General features: G+C 47.6%; 1 protein-coding gene across 6 annotated transcripts in view; it reads right to left on the minus strand.

The window, feature by feature from the left end:
- FTCD (formimidoyltransferase cyclodeaminase) overlaps window positions 1-21,754 on the minus strand; it is a 1,011,684-nt gene that overhangs the window by 199,796 nt on the left and 790,134 nt on the right. The gene's annotated exons all lie outside the window — the stretch shown is intronic.

The raw sequence follows: 21,754 nt of genomic DNA on the forward strand, positions 1-21,754 counted from the left end.
TACGTCAGGGAGGGAAGGAGGCCCGAAGGAGGGAGGCAATCTGCTGCTGCCTGCAGCGCTTTTACATGGAGGTGAGAGGCGCTGTAATTTCAATGCAGGGACCCGGCCCGGTGGTGGGCGGAGGGGGGTGGGTGGAGGGGGAGCGGCGGCGACCTCGGGGGGGGGGGGGGGCCCGGGGGTGCCCTTGTCCCGGGCCTGGCCCAGTCTCTCGGCGGCCCTGCTTCTGACGCACTTCATAGAAAAACGTCTAAAAATTGGTGTTGAAAATATCAACTTAGAAGTTTTTGTGAGAAAAACGTCCAAATGCAGATTTATGCCACTTTTTGGAAGTTTTTCTCTTTTGAAAATGCGTTCCTTAATGAATGAGAACACTTTTTTCATGCAGTGTGGCAGTGCAACAAGATACATGTTTTGGTTAGAAATTAATACTAATTTGCGGCAGGTGATATCCCTACATTGCCATTTAGGATCTTGGTCAATAAGAGGACTGATTATGGGATTCATGGAAAAGGCCTCCAGATGTTTATAAGTAAAGGGTACATAATAGGGGAGAAGTGTATTCTTATTCACTGAGTTCAAAATTCACCTCCATCCTTTTGGCATTGGAGAAACAAGTTGTATGCTCTGATGTTATTTTATTTTTTGTTACATTTGTACCCCGCGCTTCTGTCAAAGTAGGAGGAGCTGTTTTTGAACTTATGTGGTATTGTGTGTGTGTGTGTGTGTTTGTGTCTGTCCATGACAGTGGGGGGGGGGGGGGGGGGGGTCCGTGGGTTGGTGAAATGTGAGGGTGGTTGGAGGGGGTTCAACGTTTGTTGAGGGTTGGAGTGGGTTGTGTCTGTGTTGTTGCTGGGTTTTTTTTTTGTTTTTTGTGTTGTGTTTGTGTCTGTCCATGACAGTGGGAGGGGGGGGGGGGGTCCGCGTTTGTTGAGTGGTGGAGTGGGTTGTGTCTGTGTTGTTGCTGTTTTTTGTTTTTTGTTTTTTTGTGTTCTGTCAAAGTAGGAGGAATTGTTTGTGAACTTAGAGGGGTTTGCAGTGGTTTTGGAGGTGGTTCTGCGTGTTTTTTTTGGGGGGTGGAGGGGGATGTATTGTGTGTGTGTGTTTGTGTCTGTCAATGGCACGGGCGGAGGTGGGTGGATGGGTGAAATGTAGTGGTGGGTGGAATGGGGTCGACGTTTGTTGAGGGGTGGAGTGGGTTGTTTCCGTGTTGTTGCTGTTTTTTTTTTTAATTTCATAACACAGTTGATGGAGGGGGGCCTGCAAGTGTGATGTAGGGTGTTACGGAGGGACAAAGACCCTTGAGCGTGGGGGGAGAGGGTGGGGTCCTCTACGCCTGGAGGCGTGTCGTGACGGGAGGGGGGGGAGATTATGATTTTTATGCCGATTCGGGAGGGAGTCTTTTGGTGGAGGAGGGGGAGGTCCAAAATCTGGTAAGAGGGCGGGTGTCCGAAATAGGATGAGGGTGTCTGTTGCCGGGGGATGTGGTCCAGTGGCATCTCGGGAGGGGCAAGTGTCAGAGCACCGGGGGGGGGGCTGTTTTTGAGTGTGTTTGCGAGGTTTTCTGTGCTGTTCTTCTCGGCGGTTTTGTGCTGTTGACGTTCAGGCACGGTATTTGGGGAGTGTTGCTTTCTTATGGTTGGTTAGTGTTGCTGGTGACGTACCAGGAAGTTCCGATGTCATTTCATCAGATGGAGAGCACGAATGGCTCAAAGTTTTTGTGCCACGGAGTCAGCTTCAGAACGTTGGAGGTGCTTTTTATTATATAGGATGGATGGTAAATAAGACTGAAAATACTATAATGCCTTTGTAGCACTCCATGGTGCGTGTGCACTTTGAGAATTATGTTCAGTTCTGGTCACCATATCTCAAAAAAGATATAGCAGAAGGAAAGGATAGTGAATTTCCTGGAAGCCAATAAGTTGCAAGATCCGAGACAACATGGTTTTACCAAAGGGAAATCGTGCCAAACAAATCTCATTGAGTTCTTTGATTGGGTGACAGGAGAATTGAATCAGGGACGAGCTATGGACGTAATCTACTTTTGAAACGGTTCCCCACAGGAGGCTCTTAAATAAACTGGATGGGCTGAAGATAGGACCCGAAGTGGTGAACTGGATTAGGAACATAGGCGCCCCGTATAAGAGGCTTGGGGAGCCCAATCGTGTACTTCCTTTGGCTGCTGCCTTCACAAACGCAGCGGCAGCACTTTCGCCAGATAGCTCTCCCTCCGCCTCTTTCCTTCCCACTCTCGCGAGTCACCGGCTTCCCGATCGGCAGCTCGCCCTCCTCCTCCTCCCTTACACCCCCCTCTGCATGCGCACTTTAACCTTTTACTTCCCAGCGACGTCAATCAAGAAAAAGGCACTACAGGCTCGCCTCCGGCTCCAGCTTCTCCCTTCACACAGTGTCCCGCCTTCTCCGATGATGCATTTCCTGTTTCAGCGAGGGCGGGACACTGTGTGAAGGGAGAAGCTGGAGGCGAGCCTGTAATGCCTTTTTCATGATTGACGTCGCTGGTTTGTGGCTGTTGCCTTCACTACCTTCTCTTCTGCTGATACTGACAGTCTTCTGCTGGCTTCCACCTCAACCACACAGCTACAGAGCAACTCCCAAAGCCAGTTGTGCTCCCAGGGTTCTCTCTCTTGCTAGCCATCCTTCAAAAACATTGCAGCCATCAGAAGGACAGTAACTTTTTTCCCTCTTTTTTTTTTAAACCTCAGATTACACAGGGATGAAAAGAAAGAGGCAGAGGGCTATTAAGGGGTAAGAAAAGTTATTGATGGAGGTGTGAGAGGTTAGAAATGGGGAAGTAAAAGTGGGGTAGGAGTGTAGATAAGGGGTGTGATTTAAGTCAAGAACTGAAGGTGGAGAGAGGATGAGTGATGAGGAAGAAACTGGTTGGTGAAGGGATGAGAGGCAGATGAATGTAGATGAGTCTAGGAAGAGGATGATCACAAAGAGTGGAAATGGGCAACTAAAAAGTAGCTGAAAGACAAGGGAATAGGAGGCTGACAAAGAATGAGAGACATGAAAATGGGAGGACTAGAGAGGTAAGTGGAGGGAGACTGAGGACTGGAGGAGAGATAAAAACATAGGTGAGAAACAAGGATCAGTGTCAGAGACAGATATAGGAGAGGAGAGAAAGGAAAAGAAAGGAGTTGGGCGTCATGAAGAAACAAAATGGAAATAAGATCTTGAAAAAGGACATGGTGAGAGAAAAAATATCAAATGGAAAGAAGACACTGCATAAAACAGAAGACACTAATAGAAAAACTAAATGCTCAGACAGCAAAGGTAGAAAACATTTTTTTATTCAGAATTTATTAATTGGAATACTGTATGTCAGCTTTTGGAAATGTGCATCTGTGATATTTTGCACGTAAGTTTCAATTTTTCTAGTATTGCTGCTTGCTGAGTCCGACTTCTTGAGGTAACTTTCCAGGTCAGTATTTTGCCTTCATATCTGTTGTGTTGTGTATTTCATGTGTGATCAAGGTGCAGTATTCTGCTAGCGAGTAGTATTTGCAGCTCTTTTTGTTTTTTGTTTTTTTGTTTCACTAGGTTGTTTCACTAGGTGTTTTAGCGCCCGGTGTAATTACAGTGCTGCCTTTCCACGCATAAGGTTGTAGCTCGTCCTGTCCTTGGAATTAGTGCTGTTATGGTTTGGTAAGGTTATGAGTGTGTTTTTGCACAAGTTTGTGTATAGTGTTTTGCGGTGGAGAGATTGTGTATTGGCCTGTGTGTGGCACCAAAACATCAGAAAGGGTTTTAGAGCCTAAATCATGACACACTACCTCTTGAAGGATCTACATATGGTCGTTAATAAAAGGAGCTCATTGTGAACACTATCCACCCTAAAAGGATGTTCAATGGCTCTACATGAGAATTGTGATATCATGATCCCTTGTTTCATATTGTTGACGGTCTGCATTTTCCGTATGGGTGGTGTATTGGGGTCTGCCCAGTGTAATATTTATGGTACAGTAAGGTTCTGAGTGTGTTTTTGCACAATGTTGTGCATAGTGTTTTGCAGTCGAGCAATTGTGGTTAGTATATGCTTTGAGCAACCACTTTATTCTTTGACATATAATACATATCTAATATTTAAATTTAATAAAAGGTATTAATTGTGACTATTATTTTTACTTATTTTTTTTCTGTGTGTTGTCAGACAATTATGGAGGTAAGCTCCGCCCCCTGGCCCCACCCCTAACCCTGCCCCCTTTAGCCTCCCCAAACAGTTGGGCCACTGACCGCCTATGATTAGGAACTGGTTGACGGACAGACGCCAGAGGGTGGTGGTTAATGGAATTCGCTCGGAGGAGGGAAAGGTGAGCAGTGGAGTGCCTCAGGGATCGGTGCTGGGGCCGATTCTGTTCAATATATTTGTGAGTGACATTGTCGAAGAGTTAGAAGGTAAAGTTTGCCTATTTGCGGATGATACTAAGATCTGTAACAGAGTGGACACCCGGGAGGGAGTGGAAAACATGAAAAAGGATCTGAGGAAGCTAGAAGAATGGTCTAAGGTTTGGCAATTAAAATTCAATGCGAAGAAATGCAAAGTGATGCACTCAGGGAATAGAAATCCACGGGAGACTTATGTGTTAGGTGGGGAGAGTCTGATAGGTACGGACGGGGAGAGGGATCTTGGGGTGATAGTATCTGAGGATTTGAAGGCGATGAAACAGTGTGACAAGGCGGTGGCCGTAGCTAGAAGGTTGTTAGGCTGTATAGAGAGAGGTGTGACCAGCAGAAGAAAGGAGGTGTTGATGCCCCTGTATAAGTCGTTGATGAGGCCCCACCTGGAGTATTGTGTTCAGTTTTGGAGGCCGTATCTTGCTAAGGATGTAAAAAGAATTGAAGCAGTGCAAAGAAAAGCTACGAGAATGGTATGGGATTTGCGTAACAAGACGTATGAGGAGAGACTTGCTGAACTAAACATGTATACTCTGGAGGAAAGGAGAAACAGGGGTGATATGATACAGACGTTCAAATATTTGAAAGGTATTAATCCACAAACGAACCTTTTCCGGAGTTGCGAAGGCGGTAGAACGAGAGGACATGAAATGAGATTGAAGGGGGGGCAGACTCAAGAAAAATGTCAGGAAGTATTTTTTCACAGAGAGAGTAGTGGATGCTTGGAATGCCCTCCCGCGGGAGGTGGTGGAAATGAAAATGGTAACGGAATTCAAACATGCGTGGGATAAGCATAAAGGAATCCTGTGCAGAAGGAATGGATCCTCAGGAGCTTAGTCGAGATCGGGAGGCGGGGCTGGTGGTTGGGAGGCGAGGATAGTGCTGGGCAGACTTATACGGTCTGTGCCAGAGCTGGTGGTGGGAGGCGGGACTTGTGGTTGGGAGGCAGGGATAGTGCTGGGCAGACTTATACGGTCTGTGCCAGAGCCGGTGGTGGGAGGTGGGGCTGGTGGTTGGGAGGCAGGGATAGTGCTGGGCAGACTTATACGGTCTGTGCCAGAGCCGGTGGTTGGGAGGCGGGGCTGGTGGTTGGGAGGCAGGGATAGTGCTGGGCAGACTTATATGGTCTGTGCCCTGAAGAGCACAGGTACAAATCAAAGTAGGGTATACACAAAAAGTAGCACATATGAGTTGTCTTGTTGGGCAGACTGGATGGACCGTACAGGTCTTTTTCTGCCGTCATCTACTATGTTACTATGTTACCCCACGCTTTCCCACTCATGGGAGGCTCAATGCGGCTTACATATTATATACAGGTACTTATTTGTACCTGGGGCAATGGAGGGTTAAGTGACTTGCCCAGAGTCACAAGGAGCTGCCTGTGCCTGAAGTGGGAATCAAACTCAGTTCCTCAGTTCCCCAGGACCAAAGTCCACCACCCTAACCACTAGACCACTCCTCCAGTTCTGCTGGTAGTATTCAACTAAGCACCAAAGTCCACCACCCTAACCACTAGGCCACTCCTCCAGTTCTGCTCGTAGTATACAACTAAGCACCAAAAAGTTTTTCTATCAATTTGGGAAAGATATCTTCAGTCCACATCTCCAAGAACATGTAGTTTTGCTTTGAATGATTTTCAAGATCCACATTGAACTATTTGCAGTGGTGCCCAGGGATCCAGGAGTGGGGGGAAAGGAAAGTAGGGAAGGGGGAGGGGGATGGTTGTACTGTCTGTTGAATAGAGTGGCAGAGGTCATAGTTGCCCAGGCCCAAATGTTGCCTACTGTATGGTATTTGAAGATGGGGTTGTATTTGTACTTTGTGGGGTAAAGAAGAGGGAAGTTAGAGACTGATTTGTGTAATTAGACTACAAGAAAAGTTATGGGTTGGAACTGTTAAATATTTTTGGAAAAAATGTTTAACAAAAATGATATTAAAAATAAAATTACACCTTACATAAAAGTAAGCACAATAACAAGAATGTGCATACCTTTATGTGACTCAGGGATAGGCATAATTGTGGTTGGATTTTGGGTGAAGCGCAGGTGGAATCACCATTACCTGAACTGTTTATAAAACACACATGTACTTCATTATACCCACAATTTCTGCAGTATTTGTGCTGCTATTTTATAAAGACACGTGGAGGGGCAATTCGAACGGGGTGACCATCTCTAAGGGCGCCCATCTCTGAGGACGGCGCCGTGAAGGGGCAGGGCAACCCGTATTATCAAAACAAGATGGGCATCCATCTTTCGTTTCGATAATACGGTCGGGGACGCTAGGTCGACCTATGAGATGGTCGACCTAAATGTTGAGATGGTCGACTTTAGAGATGGGCAACCTCGATTTTCGCCAATAATGGAAACCAAGGACACCTATATCAAAAACGACCAAATCCAAGGCATTTGGTCATGGGAGCAGACAGCATTCATAGTGCACTGGTCCCTCTGATATGCCAGGACACCAACCGGGCACCCTAGGTGGCACTGTAGTGGACTTCACAAATTGCTCCCAGGTGCATAGCTCCCTTACCTTGGGTGATGAGCCCCCCAACCCCCCCAAAAAACCCAATCCCCACAACTGTACACCACTACCATAGCCCTTAGGGCTGAAGGGGGGCACCTACATGTGGGTACAGTGGGTTTCGGGTGGGTTTTGAAGGGCTCATATTTACCAGCACAAGTGTAACAGGTAGGGGGGATGGGCCTGGGTCCGCCTGCCTGAAGTGCACTGCACCCACTAAAAACTGCTCCAGGGACTTGCATACTGCTGTCATGCAGCTGGGTATGACATTTGAGGCTGGCAAAAAATGTTTAAAAAGGTTTTTTTAGGGTGGGAGGGGGTTGGTGACCACTGGGGGAGTAAGGAGAGGTCATCCCCGATTCCCTCTGGTGGTCATCTGGTCAGTTTGGGCACCTTTTCAAGACGGTGAAAAAAAAAGGGACCAAGTCGGCCAAATGCTCGTCAGGGACGCCCTTCTTTTTTCCATTATCGGCCGAGGACAACCATCTGTTAACCACGCCCCCGTCTCGCCTTCGGTACACTGCCAACACACCCCCGGGAACTTTGGTCGCCCCCACGACGGAAAGCAGTTGAGGACGCCCAAAATTGGCTTTCGATTATGCCGATTTAGGCGACCCTGAGAGAAGGATGCCCATCTCCCGATTTGTGTCAGAAGATGGGCGTCCTTCTCTTTCGAAAATGCCCCTGATAGGTGCCTATAATAGGTCCAAAATAGGGGCCCAGTTGGCCTCCCCTCCTAGGTGACCTGTTATAATATTACCTAATACCCTCCAAATGGATGTTATCTATGTGGAGGCAGATTTATAAAGGACACATAGAGGGGAATTCATATGTCCAAGTCAGGATGTCTGGAATTTCCACACTATTTTACAAGATGTTCTGCCACACATAAAGCCTGCATGTTCAAGCCTCTCCATGTCCAGAGAGAACAGCAATTTTTAGAAAGCTGGACATGGGAGAAACAATGTACTTTCCACCCCCACATAGACATGGGAGCAGCATTGTAAAAATAACTGCTTTCCAATCCCCACATCTGCACCCCCATCACATCCGACCCAGATGCCAATTTACCCAACCCTCCCCAGTATCAGAAGCAAACCCCTAACTGCCGTGATATCAGAAGCAAGCCCCCCAACATCATCCAACCTTCACAACATCACAAACAACCCCCCCCCCCCAAACAACAGAAGCAAGCCCGCTGACATCATCTAGCCTCCCTCCTAAAAATCACAAGGAACCCCCCCCCCCCCAAGAACATCTGATACCCTTTAATATCAAAAGCAGATCCCCTGACATCACAAGCAGGATTCAATCCTATATAACTCAACATGAATAAAGAAACATCATACTGCTGCAACAATTTGGCTCCCATGTACAAATCAATCCAAAATTTATGCAATTTCTGTCAGTATTACCTCATGTAAATAATATTTTGCCTGCATAAAATAATGGTCTGAAAATTGCTCTTCCTGAATCCAGATATAAGTACATGCATGGTTTTCACATTGTTCATGCATCTAGGTGTATCTGGGGGTATATATTCTGAGGAGCATATTTGGATATATCAAAAAATGCTTGCACATCACATTTTCAAATTTACATAGAGTATTTACTATAATAAAAGTTCTACCTACACAAATCAGGAATAAATATCATGAATACATTGCACCCATGACCATTTTCAAAGGAAACATACCGCCCATGGACTTTATACTAAAGCAAACAGCTTGAAAATTCTTCCCTCTCCACCTCCTGATTTATATGAAAAAATCCAATAAATTCAGGTACAGTAATTTTAATGAGCACAATCCTGTTCACCAAAAGCTTCCTAAAGATATAGAAAAATGTCATATAGTTTACTTACAATTAGCAATCAATGAACACAAAAAGGTGGGGGGGGGGGGGGGGTGTTTTTAGTTTTTTACTCCCAAAGCCACAGGACTTATTTTTATTTATTATCCCTTCTTAGAAGTTCAAGGTAATCTACATCACAACATTAAAGGGCCCTCTTACCAAACTGCAGTAAAAAGTGACCTTAACACGTGCTTACACAGGTCATTCCCATATGCTAAGGCTTTTTCCACAAGGGTAAAATGGCCATTTTTCTAATTTTTTGAATTGATAGCCATGTGTTAATTTTCCATTAGTGTATGGGCCTCTACCGCCACTTATTTTCTAGGTGGTAAGGGCTCACACACTAACCACACACTGGTTGGTTAGCATATGGTAATATAGCTGCACTACATGATTAGGGCAGAACAAGTCTACTCTCCGCCCCCCAGATCCATCCCCAGCCCTAAAAAATAAAATCTATTTTCAAAACGTCGAAAGCGTGCACATATGGAAAAATTACCGATGGATGCCTGAGCACACCCAGCAGGTAACTCCATTTTAAGCTGTGGTAAACACACATTAGTGCTTACTGCAGCTTAATAAAATGACCCCTAAATAAATTAATTACATAAATACATGTAGAAAATAATCAAAAATAGATCTTAAACCAGATTTAACACCAAATTTCAGAATCCTAATAAAAGCCTCTTCAGTTTGGGAAGGTTTTCTTATATAACCAGATTTTCCCTAAATTTCAGGTGGTCATTAACCCCAAATTCTATAAAAAGTGCTAACAATTGCACTGGTAAATTTGGGCATGTGCCCAGTTTGCATGTGTAATTTAACTGAATAATGGCCCAATCAGCACCAATAATTGAGATCTTAACAAGCAATTATTGGTGCTAATTGGGTTTAATTAAAACTTACTTCCATAAATTTAGGCACAGGATCCATGCAGAAATTTTAGATGTGGGTCCAAAAAGGGGGGGGGGTGCATGGGCATTCCTTTAATTTACATGCATTGTTATAGAATAAAGAGGATCTGTACCTCGTTTAGCCAATTTTTTAGGTATGATTTATAGAATTCAGTTCTATGTTGGTATCATTTGGAGGCTCATTTTCAAAGCACATACCCCCTGATATTCAAAAACATTTATCCAGCCAGGAATGGCACCTGGCCAGTTAAATGGTACATAGCTGGCTATCCAGCGATATTCAATGGGAAATAGCCAGATATCTCCCACTGAGTATCACTGGTTAGTGGCTAGCGGATAACCAGTTATATTGTGTGATATAACCGGCTATCCACCAATTTTTAGTGTGGGTTTGGCGGCCATCTTTGGATGCATGTATATCTCTGGCCAGTTTGAACTTAACCGGCAAGCGCCGAATATCGGCTTACCCACTTAAGTTCAAACCGGGCTAACTCCTGCGATCTGAATATCGGCCCCATAGACTTACAAAGTTGCATAGGTTACTATACAACTTTGTAAGTCAATGGGCTTTGAAAATGACAGTGGCATACCAAGGGGGGGGGGGGGGGGGGGTGCAGTCCGCCCCGGGTGCACACCGCTGGGGGGGTGCTGCGCGCCTGTCCGCTATGTTCGTTGTGTGCTCCCTCTGCCCCGGAACAGGTTACTTCCTGTTCCGGGGCAGAGGGAGCAAGGAAACGACTGAAGCGGACAGGCGCGCGGCACCCCCCCCCCCCCAGTGGCGTGCACCCGGGGGGGGGGTTCCTTCGCCGGGGGAGTGTACTTTCACTTGGGGGGGTGCTGCGCCCGGGGGGCGGGGCTCATCGGCGATCCGCCCCGGGTGTCAACCCCCCTAGGAACGCCACTGGAAAATGAGCACCTAGGTAAACTATTCTATAGAAAAGGAAAAGCTGAGGAAAACGAGTCTACCTGACATGGGAAAATTAGGTTCTTACCTTGGTAATTTTCTTTCCTTTAGTCATAGCAGATGAATCCATTATGAATGGGTTGTGTCCATCAACCAGCAGAGGGAGATAGAGAGCACTGAAAAACCGTAGTGCCTCATGGCCAGCTAGCTCCATCTGCCTCTTCAGTATTTGAAGCTTCCAAAGCAGTGTGACACCGCAAAGTAGCATAACATGAACTTTCCTCACAGCGGATGAACGCCCCAGAACAGAAGCAGTAACACAAAGGAGGGACGAACTCAACCTCCTATAACAGAACAGAAATCCTGAAGACTGTTTTCCAACTTCTCCCAATGAGGGAACATATCTACAGGAAAAACTGAACATAAAACAACATCAATCACACAATGAATCACTGAGGGAGGGCTCATGGATTCATCTGCTATGACTAAAGGAAAGAAAATTACCAAGGTAAGAACCTAATTTTCCCTTCCTTATCATCAAGCAGATGAATCCATTACGAATGGAATGTATCAAAGCAATCCCTAGATAGGGTGGGAACAAGCCACACCACATGCCAGCACTTGTGCACCAAAATGTGCGTCTCTCCTGGCAGCCACATGCAGCCTGTAATGTCGGGCAAAAGAGAGCTTAGAAGCCCATGTCGCTGCACTGCATATCTCTTGAAGAGAGAGTGCTCCAGTTTCAGCCCAAGAAGAGGAAATCGCTCTTGTGGAATGTGCCTTGAAAGATTCAGGCAGAGGCCGGCCAGACAGCAGATAGGCTGAAAAAATAGCTTCCTTGAGCCAACGGGCTATAGTGACTTTAGATGCTGGAGACCCTCTGCGCGGACGTGATAAGAGGACAAAAAGAGGATCAGAGGTCCTAAAAGCATTTGATCAGATCTGGAGTATGCACGTTGTCCGCCGGCTCCCAGGAGTTATCCTCCGGTCCAAAATGCTTCCAGGCGAGGAGATAATACAGCTTCCTTCCATGACGCTTGGAATCCAAGATGCGATCCACCTCATACTCTGGATCTGGATCACTCTCAGGCATGGCCACCTTCTTGGGTTCAGGATGCCACTTGGACCTGCGGAAAGGTTTCAGGAGGGACACTTCCTACCCACCCCCATCCTCCCACCCTGTCAGACTGTCATAGCAATGCTTGAATGTTTTTCACTTATATACACTGTCAGCTAGCACATTTGCTTATTTCTGATCTGACGAAGAAGGGCAACCTTCGAAAGCTAATCAAGAAATGTATTAAGTTATGTCCAATAAAAAAGGTATCATCTTATTTTCTTTTCCATGTTTTATTTTGTTTGATTTCTATTGATAACCTTAAGAGTGGACTAACACGGCTACCACACTCCTCTACTTAGGAGGGACACATGAAAGGCATTGTGCAACAGAGCCCTTCGCACATCAAGGAGGTGCAATTGCCCAAAGGCTTCCGGAAACTCCTCTCTGGAAAAGGAAGGCAGGAAAATAGGCTGGTGTACTATCTCCAGGCGAGGAGATAGTACAGCTTCCTTCCATGACGCTTGGAATCCAGGATGCGATCCACCTCATACTCTGGATCTGGATCACTCTCAGGCATGGCCACCTTCTTGGGTTCAGGATGCCACTTGGACCTGCGGAAAGGTTTCAGGAGGGACACATGAAAGGCATACTGCAACAGAGCCCTTCGCACATCAAGGAGGTGCAATTGCCCAAAGGCTTCCGGAAACTCCTCTCTGGAAAAGGAAGGCAGGAAAATAGGCTGGTGTTATGATTGGGGGTGAGCTCTTGTGCCCTGACTGATCACGGCGAAGATGGAGTGCAACTGCGCTCGGTCAGGCAGCCAGACAACCCCAAGTTTCACCTGCACTTAGCCACTTTCCCCCAAGAGTTGAGCCCCTGGGTTCAAGCGGCCGGCAGGACTTCCGGAACCAGCGGGGTTGCGTGACCACTGACCAGACAAGCGGGAGCGCAGACACAGTCCTGGAGCAAGGAGTCAGCGAAGCAGCAAAAACAGAGAACAGTCTGAAGTCTGGGCCGGCAGCAACACAGCGTGAAGTCAAGAATCAGTCCGAAGGTCTGGGCAGGCAGCAACACAGCGTGAAGTCAGTAAACAATCCGAGGTCAGGAACACAGGAAAACACTGGAACAGATGAAGACCATAACCTCTATGCGAATAGAAGCCGAAGCAAGGAAGGACTGGAAACAGGGCTTTAAATAGTGCAGGGATTAGGCTCAACCATGTGCAGCTGTTCCAAGATGGCCGCCCCCATCAGAGGAGATGCTCTACACCCAAATATGGGCTTCCTTCCTGAAGCTGCTCAACTCCAAGATGGCTTCCACAGGCTGAGATGCCAACTCCAAGATGGCCGTCCTATCCTGGAGATACCACATCCAAGATGGCCGCTGCATCCTCGAATGCCCATACCCTGCATGAGCAGGCTGCACCTCTGGAGGAGTGTAGCAGAGCGTAACAGTACCCCCTCCGAAAAGATCTCCCCCTCACCGGTTCGGTCTGGGCTTAGCAGGATGATGAGCGTGGAACTCCCAGATCAGATCTGGAGTATGCACATTGTCCGCCGGCTCCCAGGAGTTATCCTCCGGTCCAAAATGCTTCCAGGCGAGGAGATAGTACAGCTTCCTTCCATGACGCTTGGAATCCAGGATGCAATCCACCTCATACTCTGGATCTGGATCACTCTCAGGCATGGCCACCTTCTTGGGTTCAGGATGCCACTTGGACCTGTGGAAAGGTTTCAGGAGGAACACATGAAAGGCATTGTGCACCCGGAGTTGGCTGGGTAGGTGCAATCGGTAAGTCACTGCTCCTATCCTGGATCGTACAGCAAAAGGTCCAATGAACCGGGGCGCAAACTTCAGAGATGGGAGCCGCAGTTTCAGGTATCGGGTGCTCATCCATACCTTTTCTCCCGGCAGGAATGTGGGAGCCGCTTGTCTTCTACGGTCATAGGTCTCCTTGGCCTTGACCGCTGCTCGTTGTAACTGTTCCTGGACCTTCTTCCAAGCTTCCTGAAAGAAACAGTCGGTGGACTGCACCTGAGGTGGAACTTCTGTGGAGGAAATTGGCGGAGGTAGACGCGGGTGGCGTCCATAGATGGTGCTGAAAGGTGTCGTCCGGGAGGCCGAATGCAGACTGTTATTATAAGCAAACTCAGCCCAGGGTAGCAGAGTAGACCAGTCATCCTGGCGCTGGTTAGAGTATGCCCGGAGGAACGCCTTCACAGTCTGGTTGACCCGCTCCACCATACCATTGGTCTGGGAGTGATATGCAGACGAGAATAAAGTGGTAACCCAAAAGCTGAACACAAAGCTTTCCAGAAGCGCGAGGTAAACTGCGAGCCTCGGTCACTAATGATCCTCTGTGGCAGTCCATGGAGCCGGAAGATGTGTGTGATGAAGTTTGCGGCAAGGGTAGCGGCAGTGGGTAAGCCTTCATAGGAATGAAGTGGGCCATCTTGGAGAACCGGTCGATCACCACCCAAATGACCGTGTTGCCCTGCGAGGGTTGCAGGTTGGTGATAAAATCCATGGACAGGTCCTCCCATGGCTGCTGTGGTACCGGCATGGGCTGCATCAGCCCCCACTGCTTCTGATGTGAAGACTTAGTTTGGGCACACACCGGACAGGTAGACACGTATTGTAGAACATCCTGTGCCATCCGGGGCCACCAATACAATCGGGAGATCAGATGTAGGGTCTTGTGGAAACCGAAGTGTCCGGCAAATTCGGAAGCGTACCCCCAGCGCAGCACCTTCCTACGGAGACCCACCGGAACGGCCTTCTGGCAAGTGGCACTGGCCCCGGGCATGGAGGGAATACATGCCGGATTCAGCATAGGGTAGAGCTCCTCCTGGTCCTCAGGAGCCTCGAAGCTGCAAGGCAGGGCATCTGCCTGGACATTCTTCTCGCCCGGCCTGAAGATCAGACGTAAATCAAAGCGGGCGAAAAACAAAGACCACCGGGCCTGGCGAGGGTTCAGTCTGGTGGCATTTTGTAGATACAGAAGGTTTTTGTGATCAGTGATCACCGTTACTGGGTGCGCTGCTCCCTCCAGTAAGTAGTGCCATTCCTCAAAGGCTAGTTTGAGCGCCAGCAGTTCCTGATCCCCCACCATATAATTCCGCTCTGTGGGGGTGAACTTACGGGAGAAGAAAAAGCAAAGATGTTTTTTCCGAGATGCAGACGTCTGAGAGAGTACCGCCCCTACTCCCAGGGCTGAAGCGTCCACCTCCACCAGGAAAGGCTGAGCTGGATCCGGGACAGAAAGGAAAGCCTTCTTCAGGGTGGCGAAGGCAGTGAAGGCCTCCGGCGTCCAGTTCTTCACGTCGGCGCCCTTCCTTGTGAGGGCAGTAAGAGGAGCCGTGATTAAGTAGTTCTGGATGAACTGCTGGTAGTAGTTAGCAAACCCCAGGAACCTCTGCAAGGCCTGCAGACCCTGGGGAGCCAGCCAGTCACGAATTGCTGTCACTTTACCGGGATCCATCTGTAACCCAGTGGAGGAAACAATATACCCCATCGATGGAAGGAACACTTCTCCAGCTTGGCATACAGCCGATGCTCCCGGAGGCGTTGGAGCACGGTGCAAACGTAGGTAATATGTTGTGGCAGAGAAGCGGAGAAAATCATGTCATCCAGATAGACGATCACTGAGGAGTAGAGCAAGTCCTGGAAAATATAATTCACAAAGTTCTGAAATACTGCAGGGGCATTGCAGAGACCGAACGGCATCACCCGATATTCAAAGTGTCCTTCATGGGTGTTGAAAGCCGTCTTCCACTCATCTCCCTCCCGGATCCGTACCAGGTTGTAGGCCCCGCACAGGTCCAGCGGTGAAGATCTTGGCCCCTTGAAGACGGTCAAACAGCTCCAGGATGAGTGGAAGCGGATACTGGTTTTTAATGGTAATTTCATTCCACCCTCGGTAATCAATGCATGGACGAAGTGACCCATCCTTCTTCGAAACGAAGAAAAATCCGGCCCCTGCAGAGGAAGTGGAGGCTCGGATCAACCCCTTGTGAAGATTGTCCTGGATATATTCCCTCATGGCTCGAGACTCTTCCCGGGACAAGGTGTAAAGGTGCCCCCTAGGTGGGTTGGTTCCTGGCAGCAGGTCTATGGCACAGTCGAAGGACCGATGGGGAGGCAGCGTGTCAGCCGCCTGAGCACTGAACACATCACGGAAGTCCTGGTAGTCCTCTGGCAGCTCGGGCAACCCTTCCTGTGGAGTCTGAGGCTTAGCTGAGCAGAGTGGCAGAGGAGGCTTGACCTGCTGGAGACAGTGCTCGACACACTGGGAACCCCATTACCCTATCTCCCTGGTGGCCCAGTCGATAACAGGAGCGTGTAGTCGGAGCCAAGGCAGTCCAAGGATCACTGGGTAAATAGCTCGGGCAAGAACCAGGAACTGGATCTTCTCCTGATGTAACGCCCCCACCTGTAGACACAGGGGCGAGGTGATCTGGGTGATGGTTCGAGGAAGGCTATCCCCCTGGATGGAGGTGACCCTGAGCTCCGTTTGACAGGGCACCGTGGAGCCACCTAGCTGCGACAGGAATTCGGCATCCATGAAGTTCCCTCCGGCCCTGGAGTCTAGCAAGGCCCTAGTATGAGCCTGGAAACCCTCTCCTTGGAGCAGTATGGGAACAGAGAGCAAGTTGTCCGGAAGGGCAGACAGCCGGCCCAGAGCCACCCCCTTCATAGGGCTCAGGCCGGAGCGTTTCCCGATCTCCCAGGCTTGTTTGGACAGGAGCCCGTGAAGTGCCCGGCCTGCCCACAGTACAGGCATAACTGATTCTGGAGACGATGGGCCCTCTCCTTCTTGGACAGGCGATGCCGCCCCATTACCATGGGTTCCTCCTTGGTTCCTTCTGAACCCTCTTCGAAGAACCTGGGCATCTCGGGGCGACGGGGAAGGCCTCTGGATCTCTGCGCTGCCGGCTGCGTGGCCCTCTCCTGGGCTCGCTCCTGGAACCGGATAGCAATTCTTGTGCAGAGTGCAATAAGGGTGTCCAAAGTAGCGGGAATCTCTCTGCCGACCAATTCATCTTTTATCTGGCCGTCCAGACCCTGCCAAAAAATGGCCGTTAAGGCCTCCTGGTTCCATCCGAGTTCCGCGGCCAAGGTACGGAAACGGACGGCATATGCCCCGACCGACCCGGAGCCCTGCTGGATCCGCAGCAGCTCCCCTGAGGCAGAAGATGGTCGGCCAGGAACATCGAATACCATCCGGAACTACCGCAAGAACTCCTCCAGGTTTGCCAGAACCGGACCCTGCACAGCGGGGACGCCCAAGCCAGCGCGGCACTGGAAAGCAGGGAGATGATGTAGGTCACCTTTATTTTGTCAGATGGGAAAGCCTCCGGTTGCAGCTCAAACAGGATCTGACACTGGTTCAGGAACCCCCGGCAAGCTGCGGGAGTACCGTCAAAGCGAGGCGGCTCTGGAAGTCGCAGACGTGCGGCGGAAGTCTGCGCTCTAGGGACTGGAGGGGCCGCGGCCGCTTGCTGCTGGAGCCCTGGTAGCTGACTGCAGACCTCCTGCAAGGCGCTGGGCAGGCAGGTTAGTTGGTGTGGATAGTGCTGTTTGCTTAAGGCTTGCCATGGACTTGTGCTGGATTATTGGTCTAGCTGGACCTTTTGGCTGCTTTATTAGCAATGAACAAACTGTGGAGAATACCCAGCCTACACTCACAGGTAGGCAGCAAAGTGTCATCTTTGGGTAAGTATCACAGCTGTCAGGAAAAGTAAGTGAGCCCTTGAGCTGGTCTGAAAACCAGCAAACCCAACGCTTTACCTGCTGCAACCACAGTTCTCCAGCGGTTAAGCCCCTAGGTTCAGGCGGCCAACAGGACTTAATGAGTCGGGCACGAGAGAAATGGGCTCAGACAGAAGGAGGAAGCAAGGTCAGACCTAAGCAGAGGTCAGGACAGGCGGCGTTCCAGCAGTGGTTAGGTCCAGGCAGAAGTCAGGAGAGAATGCACCAGTACAACCAACAAGGTAGTAGCCAAGGCAAAGAAGTAGTGAAGGCGTCTGATGTCAATGTAGATGCACCCAGACTGTAGGCGCACTCAGAGTATAGATACGCTCAGAGTGTAGATATGCCCAGACGTAGACACGCCCAGACTGTAGGCGCTCTGGAGGAAAGGGATCAACAGCATCGTGGGTGTGTGCGTCTGGTTCTGCACTTGCCATTTCAGGTTTGTATGTATGTTAATATGTTTGCCATCAAGTACTTTTGGATTGTGTAGATAACAAATATTTTGAACAAATAAATAATTATGCATTAACTACAAAATGTTACTGTGCTTTAGTAAATAGGACTCTCAGTTGCAGCTATTTGCAATACAATTTTTCTCAGCTGGTTTTTGGGCACCTTGCACTTTTAATTTATCTATACATCTCAAATGCATACACACACGCAGGAAAGAACACAATTTGTTAAAGCTGTTTTAGTGAAACATCTTAGTTCGACTATAATTGTGTCACTATCATCGCTGCCGATTACCAAAATCATACTTTTGTTATGGATGTTTTCTTTAACCTTGTTCTTTTTCCATATTCATGGAGACAGGTTGTTTATTTTTTATATGTATATGTTGGACATTGTTATATCAGATTGCATTGCCTATAACAGTTTACATTGCTTGTGCCTTTAAGAAAGTCAGGCCAAGTGCCTTTGGACCAGTGGCGTTTCTGGCCTGGATGGCACCCGGGTCGGAGCGCCGATGCGCCTCCCCCCCCCCCCCCCCCCCCCCCCCCCCCGCTAAATGACACCTTCCCCCCCTCCGGCGAAATGACACCCCCTCAGGTGCACGCCGCTGGGGGGGTGCCGCGGTGTGCGCCTGCTCCGAGTTTGCTAAACTTCGCTTCGCTGCAGCTCCCTCTGCCCCGGAACAGGAAGTAACCTGTTCCGGGGCACAGGGGAGCTGCAGTGAACGAGCGACGAAGTTTAGCAAACTCGGAGCAGGCGCACACCGTGGCACCCCCCCAGCGGTGTGCACCCGGGAAAGACCGCCCCCACCTTGGTATGCCACTGCTTTGGACTATAAATGTTGGTCTTCCTGCAGTGCTCAATAATAGGCTTTTCCTGAGCACATGTTCCAGTTCCCTGTGCCTTGTGGGACTTTTCTTATTGGCTGGCCTTGCTCCTCTTATGTAGGCTGGAACTCACCCTTCTTCTCTCCTTTTGGGATTTGAGAGTGTGACTACAAAATGGTTTTCTAAAGACAGTAAGCTGACTTTGCCATCCCTGTTGCATACTCCCACTCTTTCAAGCTACTGTAAATGACCAGGTTTTTACCCATTTTAAAGTATTTACAGCATTCACTCTTCAGTGTTGAAAGGCACCCCAGCTTATCTCTGCAATGAGACAGGATGAGCTGATAGTGAACAGACTCGCAGTTCTGCAAGGCAGAGACTCTTGTCCAGCACATCTACAACTGTAAGTTATTTTCTTTTGTTTGATTTGCATTAAAAAAGAGTTTGTTTCAAGAGTTCTGAGTCTTCACAATGATGTTCTATGGTTAACTGCATGCTAATCTCCTGAGTAGAGAGCCTATCAGGAGAGAGAGAGCAGAACAACCCCTGAAAACTTTGCAGACAAGCAAATATTGAATCTAAATATATTTATTGTTGAAAGTTTGTTTTCAATGACTATTTTGCAAATTGAAAACTAACTGGGATGAACAATATGGTTTCAAGATTATCCACAGTTAAACAGGATAACATAGGATTTCTGTCTGCAGCCTCTATTTCTCCCATAGTAAGTGCTTCACAGAGTGCAGTGATGAGGAGCTACTACTACTACTACTAATCATTTCTATAGCGCTACTAGACGTACGCAGCGCTGTACACTTGAGCTGTAAAGAGCTGCTGATTACAGTAGTAAACACCACTCTTTGGGCTAGAAGTCAGTGTTGGAGGGATGAAGATGGGACTGCACATATTACACAGATAGGAACATAGCAAAGTGTTGGCGGCTGCAGATCTTACTTGGGAGTTAGGATGGGCTGCAGCTCTGGGGGGGAAGGGAAGCATGCTAGCACTGTTCAGTCAAGAAGACTAAGGCTAGGGAGAGAAGGATACTGGGACAGTTAGGGGTGCAGCAGGAAGGAGAAATAATTGAGTTATTAATTCCCGTGTGTGAGATTTACTATGTTACTATGTAAAATATTTTGCAATGTATATGTCAGAAGATAAAGACTGCATGGTCCATCCCGTCTACCCAACAAGGTGGCCCGAGTTCAATCTGGCATTCTCCACAGGTTGTAATACCAAAATATACAAAGACTCTAGAAAACAAAACTTCAAAAGAAGTGCTCTTGAGTGGAGAAAAACCCTCAAAAACCTGAGGCAAACTGCCACAGGTTTAGAGCAGGTTACTAACAATAAAAGTAACACTCGCCCGGTTCTATCACTGGGTGCAAAAAACTCCACAAAACAAAACAGCTGAGCGATTTCTTGCTCTTCAGCTGAGCGTATTTGAACTACCTTTCAAGTGAGCATAATCTTTTGCTCTTACAAATACAAACTACTAAGTCCGATTCTTAAATGCTGAAACATCAACTTATAAATCTACAGCATCAAAAATTGAAAGCACTTAGCTTGATGGCATAGATAAAGCACTCCTATCTTAACGTTTGATGGGGGCCACCACCGTTTCACCCCGGCATCAAGGCTTCATCAGGAATGGAGCAGTATAATATGATGCTGGAAATCTGGAAGACATTTAAGATAACAATTTTGCTGAGCAAAGAAGAATCAAAAATAAGCAAAAATGCAGTCACACATAGATCTGCTTACTACTAAACGGAGCACCAGAAAGTTGAAAATGGCGTCTCAGTGTCATCGATAGACCAGCTGGTATAAATAAGGTCATCAATTTAACTCACTGTTATAATCTACTGATTGGTCAATAAAAAATGTGCCAATCAATGGAACTGTTAAGGCCGTTAGGTTCCAATGTGTTTAAGTCAAAAATCCACTGAACTTCTGTTCTCTGTAATCTTAACTTGCGATTGCCACTTCTATTAGAAGGATTAATTCTGTCAATAACATAGCACTGTAGATCTTCAAACTTATGGTTTTTCACAATGCAATGTTCAACCAATGGCTCTTTCACAGCTTGTCTATGAATATTAGATCTGTGTTCCAAGATTCTCACTTTCAGCGCTCTGGTAGTCATTCCCACATAAGATTTCAAACAGGGACAGCTGATTACATAAACAACGTAATCTGACATACAGTTCGTAAAATGACGTAAGACATGGAACTTATTGGTCTTCGGATTGAGGTGGCAATCGCAAGTTAAGATTACAGAGAAGAGAAGCTCAGTGGATTTTTGACTTAAACACATTGGAACCTAACGGCCTTAACAGCTCCATTGATTGGCACATTTTTTATTGACCAATCAGTAGATTATAACAGCAAGTTAAATTGGTGACCTTATTTATACCAGCTGGTCTATCGATGAAGCTGAGACGTCATTTTCAACTTTCTGGTGCTCTATTTAGTAGTAAGCAGATCCATGTGTGACTGCATTTTTGCTTATTTTTGATTCTTCTTTGCTCAGCATAATTTTTATCTTAAATGTCTTCCATATTTCCAGCATCATGTTATAGCGCTCCGTTCCTGATGAAGCCTTGATGCCGGGGTGAAACGGTGGTGGCCCCCTTCGAATGTTAAGTTAGGAGTGCTTTATCTATGCCATCAAGCTAAGTGCTTTCAATTTTTGATGCTGTAGATTTATAAGTTGATGTTTCAGCATTTAAGAATCGGACTTAGTAGTTTGTATTTGTAAGAGCAAAAGATTATGCTCACTTGAAAGGTAGTTCAAATACGCTCAGCTGAAGAGCAAGAAATCGCTCAGCTGTTTTGTTTTGTGGAGTTTTTTGCACCCAGTGATAGAACCGGGCGAGTGTTACTTTTATTGTTAGTAACCTTGCTCTAAACCTGTGGCAGTTTGCCTCAGGTTTTTGAGGGTTTTTCTCCACTCAAGAGCACTTCTTTTGAAGTTTTGTTTTCTAGAGTCTTTGTATATTTTGGTATTATGAGTTTTTGACTCTAGCTTATACTGCATTCTCGT

This window comes from Microcaecilia unicolor, chromosome 7 (assembly GCF_901765095.1).
Source record: "Microcaecilia unicolor chromosome 7, aMicUni1.1, whole genome shotgun sequence".
In the NCBI taxonomy this organism is placed as follows: Eukaryota; Metazoa; Chordata; class Amphibia; order Gymnophiona; family Siphonopidae; genus Microcaecilia; species Microcaecilia unicolor.